The following is a 6,246-nucleotide window of genomic DNA, read 5'->3' as shown; positions in this document are numbered from 1 at the left end:
TAAAATGGTAAAGACACTGTGGAAAACAGCATGGGGAATCCTCATGAAATTAAAAATAGAATTACCATGTGATCTAGCAATCCTCCTCCCCACCAAAAAAAATATGGCCAAGCTATATGCTGTCCACAAGCACTAACTTCGAACATTATATAAATACATTGAAAGTGAATGGACAGAAAAAAGCTATGCCATCAAAACACAATCTTTTTTGAGACAAGGTCATGCATGTATCCCTGGCTGGGAATAAACTCTTGATCCTCTTGCATCTGCCTCCCAAGTGCTGAGATTACAGGTATGAACAACCATATGTGAGTGAAACATGAACATTTATTTTCACTCTTTAATTTTTAAATTATCATACATTAGTTTTACATTAGTTTGACTTAACTGGGACATAGTTCCTAAACATGCATACTATGTATCCCAATCAAATTCACCCCCTCTATCACTCTCATTTACCTCACAACCCCTTCCTAAAACAATCTCAACAGGTTTCATTGTTCTATTTCCATATCTTCAATTAAACTACTTTGACCATATTGATCTTCTTATATCCTCATCATTATCCCTCCTCCCATCCCTCATGCTTGCACTTTCCCCAATCTGCCACAATAGAGTTTGTTTTGCTTTCTTATCATTCTTTTTTTTAGTGTATATTAATTGTACCAATGGTGAACACGAACTTTTTTGAAGCACTAATAGGTATTCTAATATTAGGTAAACTTCAGAAAAAAAGAAAAGTACTGGAGAAATAGAAGAACATTACATGATATTCACAAAATAACACAACTACAGACATATAGAACAGATGAGAGGCCAGAGGTTTGGGATGGAAGTAAAGGAGGCAAATGTAGCTTTAGGAAGCAACAGCAAAAGGGAACCAACACTATGGTAATGGCACAGTAAAATAGCTTAATGTAATATTGATTACATGAAACTACACATGCAACAAATGAATAGACACACACACTAGTGCTTAAGTGGTGAATCTAAGGTCAATGCCAGTGTCCTGGTTTTTTATATTACACTGTCATTAATGCAACATAACATTAGAAGAGGCCAGGTGAAGTGTGAATAGAATCTTTGTTTAAATTTATTACAACATCCTATAAATCTTTATTTCAAACCCAGCAAATACAGTACACATATTTACTTTATTTGAGGCCAGTACTAGGGCTTAAATTCAGGACCTTGCACTGTTGTTCAGGTTTTTTACTCATGGATAGCACTCTAGCACTTGAGATATGCCTCCACTTCTAGCTTATTGCTGATTAATTGGAGATTAACAAATCTCAAGGATTTGTCTGCCCCATCTGGCTCCAAATCTCAATTCTTAGATCTAAGTCTCCTGAGGAGCTAGGATTATAGGTGTGAACCACTAGCTCCTGTGTGTGTGTGTGTGTGTGTGTGTGTGTGTGTGTTTCAGAATCTTGACTACTTCATTTTCCACACTACTAACACTCTTGTTCAAACACTTTTCTCTCATCTGGATCACTGTAATTTTCCCTTAGCTCCCTATTATTTGTCCCTCTCTACATATGGGTCAAAATATTCCATTTATAAATCAAATCACACTTCTCTCAATCTCTCAATGCTTTACCATCAAACGAAGTAAAATCTAGAACTCCTATTTTGTCCTTCAAAGGGATATTTAATTTAATCTCTGAATACATCTTTTATCTTATTTTCTATCACTGTCTCCCTCACTTTCTATGTTCTACAGACAATGGCATCTTTATTGCTCCTGGAACATGCCAACAAGGTTCCTAACTTAGGGCTTTTGCACATTTTATTCTCTGTGCATGAAATGCTCTTCTACATATTTATTTGTTTTTTCCCCTTAATTCCTTCAGGTTATGTCTGATATTACCTCATAGAGACACTATTCTAGAATGCTATATGTAAAATACTGCCACACCCCTTATCCCCTTATCCTGGTTTATTTAGGCTCACAGCCATTATCACTGATTATTATGTATCATTTTTCTATTCATTGCCCATTTCATTCTCTAGAATGTAAACTCCATGGGCACAGGAACTTTGATTTGTTCATCATTATATCCTTGGTGTGTAAAACAGTGCTGTATAAATAGCAGACATACAATAAATAAGTATTGAAGGAATGCATGGATTAAAGGGGGAAATGTTAATTTGGCTTATTTTGTAGGTTTCCTAGTAGTAAATATATCATATTTACATGACTATTTAAGACTGACATATTTTCATTATATTGTCCATTTATTTATCTACTCTTCAGATCAATAACTTAGAAATTACTTATCTTCTAAATTTTTTATTTTGAAAAAATCATATCTTGCCCTTCCACATAATCAGACAGATCTTGGCTAGACATACAGTCCAAACTGGGTCAGTTAGAATTGGGAATTGAAATTCAGAGATGCTAATGAGTCTGCTCTGATTGCCTGAATTTAGAATATGTGAACATAAGAGCTCTTGGATAAGCCATACTTGGCTATGTACTAGAAAATAAGAAGCAGACAGGCTGACAGTAATAACAATATATAACAGCCAGGGACTAGAAAGGAGAATAGAAAGAAACAATAGTTGGATGTTGAGAACTATCCAAGTGCCTAAGCTAAACTTCTTGCTCTCGGCTTCCGTGAGAAATTCTCATATTCTTAACATGAATCTGTAACTTCTTTCATTTATTTATTTACCTACTTATTTTTGCTTTAAGCTAATTTGAAGTACACCTTTATTGTATAGCACAAAAAAATTTTTTTAAAGATGGGGTGTCACAAATTTGTTCAGGCTGGTCTAAAACTCTCAGACTCAAGCAATCTTCCTATCTCAGTCTTCTGAACCACTAGGACTACAGGCATGCACTATCACACCTGGCTTACCAAAACTCTTTTAATCAAACACACATAATTGGGTCAGTGATCAACAAACAAATTATGGACAACTTAAGGTTCTGGACATCCTATGCAAAGTATCCCTGCCACTGCTTAATTATATACTTACATTCATCTTAATTCTTCAGTGAACTGAGTCTATGGAACTACCTAGATTATAAACATCCACATTCAGATGTCAATATAAAATTGTCTTTCAAAACCAAATGATTTAAAATTATTTTCTAACCTTCTACTTCCCTCTTCTAGTAGAGACTACTAAGAATTCAACATATTTCACTAATTCCCACTCCACATTCGATGTTTAAATTTTGAGAAAAGATATTCAATCCTTCTTTCTCTTATCCATAAATACACACACAGCAAAGCTCTATCAGACATGTCATAGAGATGAGAAATAGAAAGAATTCTAATTAGTTAGGGTATTCCAAAGAGTTACATTTTTACTCTAATCAGTCTATGATCAGTAAATAAAGAGCAAGGAGTTCCATAGTAGAGACAAAATGTAATACTGCAGAAGGCAAGAAACAAAGAACTAGAATTTTATCCTCTCAAGAGCACCAATAGTAAATAACAAGTCTACAGCAACCCTATTATTAGATATAGTTGTGCTTTGTTCTAACTAGAGCAGAAGTTTCTTTCTTATCTGAAAAAAATCTCATCCCAGAACACAGAAAAACTGAGTTTATAGCTTACTGCATCACAACATAAATAGATCAAGTCAGGATCAATAAGTATGCATTCATTACTTGATTATTAATTCACAACCAGAGAAAAAAGTCCTGAAGTTTATTACTTTTAGACCTTTGGCAACACCAGCAACATAAGACTACTAAGTACAACTTTCAATGCACATTTTACTTTCTTTGTCTAATGAGTCAGTAAGAATTTGTAAGTGCACTGAATTTATGTCCAAGTTTTTAAGATATCTGAAAGCAGTTTGCGTAAGTATTGCCTCAATTTTCCTTACATCTGTAGATAATTTATTGATCATCTGTAATATAAAAATCCAAAATTCTCCAAAAATCCAAATTTTGAGCTTCATATCAGTACTCAAATAATTTTAGATATTTTAGCATATCAGATTTTAATTTTTTTAATTAAAAATGGCTAACCTGTAGATCTATGCAAATATCCAAAAATATAAAAATGTCTAAAATTTGAAATTTTTTTGGTCTGAAAAGTATATTTAATTTATATTAACTGATATTCAAATCTCTTTCACAGTCCAATACAGTTAACACTCTAGTTAGTAATAGAGAAAAGATATTTTTAAATATATAAAAATCTTGATTTTCCTACCTGTATACCTCTTAATATTTAACGTGAACTCAGTATCAATACTGTTATTCAGTAGAGAACCTAACCTCTGGCTGCTTTTCCTATAAAACAGAATCTATCACTATCATAGAAAGATGTCACTCTACAGAACACATATTCAGCATAACTGCTACACATACTCAGGCTATTAATCAAATTCTTGATTTGTGGGGCACAAATCAGTGAAATATTGTATTGTAATTTTGATCCTGGACTGATAATGTGGCTTAGTGGTAGAGTGCATGCCTAGCATGCAGGAAGTCCTGGGTTCAATTCCTCAGTACCACATAAACAGAAAAAGCTAGATGTGCCACTGTGGCTCAAGTGGTAGAGTGCTAGCCTTGAGCAAAAGAAGCTCAGGGACAGTGGCCAGGACCTGAGTTCAAGCCCCAGAACTGGTGGTGGTAGTAGTAGTAGTTATAGTAGTAGAAGTAGAAGTAGTAGTAGTAATAATAATAATTTGGATCCCACACAGGGCACTGGTGGCTCACTCCTGTAATCCTAGTTCCTCAGGAGGTTGAGGTGATCGTGGTTGAAAGCCAGCCCAGTCAGGAAAGCCCATGAGACCCTTATCTCCAATTAACTACTGAAAGATCAAAGTGGAGCTGTGGCTCAAGTGGTTGAGTACTAGCTTTGAGCAAAAATGCTCAGGGATAATGCCCAGACCCTGAGTTCAAGCCCCAAGACCAGGACCAAAATAATCCATATACTATACAATCCCAGACCTGAAAAGGGAAAAGGAGAAAATTAAAAGGAATGAGACTGGCTCATAATTGACCTATAAAATCAACGTTATTTATCTCACAACTCATGTATCAACTATTTTTCAGTGGGAAAAATAAAGGAGGGGGTAACAATGCTTGATAGGAAATATACTCATTACCTTACTCATATAACTGTAACCCCTCTGTACTATATTTTTACAATAAATAACGTATTTTTTTAAAAGAAAGAACATAAATGTAGTTTCAGGTTAATGGTATGAAATGTCACAGAATGTTAAGAGTTCTCTAAATTTCTCTGTTGAAAGATGCTGTATAAATACAAAGTAGTGAGAATAAGACAAAAATGGGAAAATAGAGAAGATAGTCATTTGTATTCGAAACTGAAAAAGACCCTACTATAATTAAAGTTTAGATGATAAAAATGTAATGAAAAATTCTGAATCAATATTCATGAAAGAAGTCCTATTTTTATTCCACAAGTACCTAACAGCAGACTTTTTTACTTCCTTTAATAAAGAAAATATTTTTGGTGGAACTCGGGTTTGAACTCAGCATTTTGTGCTTGCAATGTAAGTGCTCTACAACCTGAGACACTTATTCAGTCCTTTTTGCCTTAATTTATTTTTCAGATTTTTTTCTTGTGCATTTTTTTAGCAGTCAACAGCCTCAACCACAATTTATCCTCCTATCTCTGCCTCCAGTGTAGGTGGGATTATAGGCATGTCATTAAACTCAGCCAAGAAAATAAATTCTGAAATAAAAATCTAGTTATTCACAAATTTCCTTAGTATGACACAGTATTTTAAAAGAATGTGTAAAATTATTCTCTTTGCTGCTACTCTCAGTCAAATCACCCAATTTCAAATGCAATTTATCAGATATGGTAGTGGCTTTTCGGAGCTTTTCAGACTATTAGAAATCTCATCTGTATAACACACACACACACACACACACACACACACACACACACACACACACACACACACAACAGTCAGGGTGATTTAAATATATAATCCTAGCTACTCAGAAGGTGAAGATCAGGAAGGTCACATTTTGATCTCAGTCCAAGCAAAACATTGGCCAACACTCCCACATTGATTAGCAGGTCACAGAGATAGCTCAGGAGTGCAGGTTTAAACAAACCAATATCCCTAGTAGTTAAGAAAACTGTTACCAAAAGTAAGTTTAATAAGGAAATCTATATATCAGGGCTGTGAAATGTTACGGAGATACTAAAATCATTACAAAATGCCCATTTTCCTCATTAATCATATGAAAATTCAATTTCAGGTTTCAGGTAATATTTATTACATTTAAAAATTGTT

The sequence above is a fragment of the Dipodomys spectabilis genome, unplaced genomic scaffold, assembly GCF_019054845.1.
Source record: "Dipodomys spectabilis isolate Male_0828 unplaced genomic scaffold, ASM1905484v1 ptg000370l, whole genome shotgun sequence".
Taxonomy (NCBI): domain Eukaryota; kingdom Metazoa; phylum Chordata; class Mammalia; order Rodentia; family Heteromyidae; genus Dipodomys; species Dipodomys spectabilis.
Note: the sequence above shows the minus strand (reverse complement) of the source record.